At 46.5% G+C, this 1,739-nt stretch overlaps 1 pseudogene; it reads right to left on the reverse strand.

Annotated features, from left to right (window-relative positions):
- Positions 1 to 203: 203 nt before the first annotated feature.
- LOC138811455 (tripartite motif-containing protein 43 pseudogene) lies at positions 204 to 1,484 on the reverse strand (annotated as a pseudogene).
- Positions 1,485 to 1,739: the final 255 nt, after the last annotated feature.

Genomic DNA, 1,739 nt, shown 5'->3' on the forward strand with positions numbered 1-1,739 from the left:
TGCTACTTTATCTTATCTTCATTTAATACTGGTTTTTACATTTTATAGTTACCACCATATTTCATGAAAAAATTTAAATTAGTACAGTATTAGTGGTTTGCTTCATTTGAGAAAGGTTCTCTGCCATAGAGTTCCCAACACATAGAGAGTCTCTTCACTTAAGACACCGGGATACCACTGGAATAAAGGGGCCTGACAGGAAATCAGAGAGAATCATTGGGGTATCTCCAGATAAGGGAACACTTAGCCACATTCCAAAAACTCAGACTGCCATGCTCAAGATCAAGAAACAAACCAACCCGGCCCAGAGGCTTCTCTACATATTGAGACAGCAATGGGAAGGTGGTAAAAAGGGTGTAAAGTGTGTTCTCTTTCACAAACAAAAGGAGGAAAACGTCCTCAGATTCACTGAGGTTGCTCCCTATGACAGAATCAGTAACAACTCCCAAGGCCCAGGTCGAAGACTCATCCACACTAACTTCCCAGTAATGTTTCCCAGAGCTGAAGACTTGGCATCCAAAAGCAGTGAAGTGGAGGGAGTCTTCAGAATTCAAAACCGCATATTGATGGTCATGTCTAACACTGCTCCCAGGACCTTGATTCCCCATAGTTTCATTGAAGGCAATCTCCACCCGGTACTGATTGAACTTCTCTTTCATTCCAGGCATGGGAGGGGCACTGAGCTGTGGCCTCAGAGGAAGTGGCATGAAGACCAACACTGACACACAGCTTTCTAGGGTCAACTCTACACCCTGAAGCAGTTCCACATCTGGCTTCTGGTATGTTTCGATCAGCTCCTGAAACATATTCCTGAGCTGATGCTTCTTCTGAAGCATTTAGGTTTCCCTTTCTCTGAGTTGCTGTAACATGGCTCTTCCTTCATTGATCAGTAGCTGGGAATGATATCTTTCCTCCTCCTGGACAAAAAGCTGCAGCATTCTAAAAACATCCTTAGTCATGTCTCGGTAGAGGTTCACATAATAAATCCATTGGTTGGTGAGTCTCTTCTTCTCCTGTAAATTGTGCTGGTTTTCTTGAGTCTTTTCCCATACAGCATGCATCTGCTTTGAAATCATCTTCCTCTGCACATCAGCAGCCCTTTCTATAGAATGGTGTTTGTGAGCCCTGTGCTCCTGAGACATGGAGCAGCTCCTACAGAGCAGGGCCCTGTCTACCTCACAGAACATCTGCTTGGTCTCCCTGTGTGTCCCACACATGTATTCCTCAGAGCTCAGGAACTGCCTGAGTCTGGCTCTTCTGGCAATGGCCACCAGGCTCCTCAGAACCACGTTGGTTTTCAGGTTTGTCTGCTGGCAGGGTCCCTTGCATCCTGGGCACCTGGCTGGAGTCTCTTCCCAGCAAAGGAAGAGACAAGGTCGACAAAAACTGTGCCCGCACTCTAGGGTGACTGGCTCTATGAAAGTATTCATACAGATGCCACAGCTCAGTTCCTTCTGGAAGGCCTGGACAATGTCAGGATCCATCATTCCTAGAATCTAATGAGGTGCTGGTGACTCACCCCTAAAAGCCTAGCTACCCAAGAGATTGGGATATGAGGATCAAGCTTTGAAGCAGGCCTGGGCACCAAAGTCCCCCTGACACAGACTCTTATCTCCTATTTACCACTCCAAAATCACAAGTGGGCTGTGATTCAAGTGGTAAAGCACTAAACTTGTCCACAAAGTGACCTAGGGATAATGCCCAGTCTTGAGCACAAAGAGGCCCAGCAACACTGCCCT

This window comes from Dipodomys merriami, unplaced genomic scaffold (genome assembly GCF_024711535.1).
Source record: "Dipodomys merriami isolate MVZ:Mamm:240054 unplaced genomic scaffold, mDipMer1.0.p SCAF_53, whole genome shotgun sequence".
Taxonomy (NCBI): domain Eukaryota; kingdom Metazoa; phylum Chordata; class Mammalia; order Rodentia; family Heteromyidae; genus Dipodomys; species Dipodomys merriami.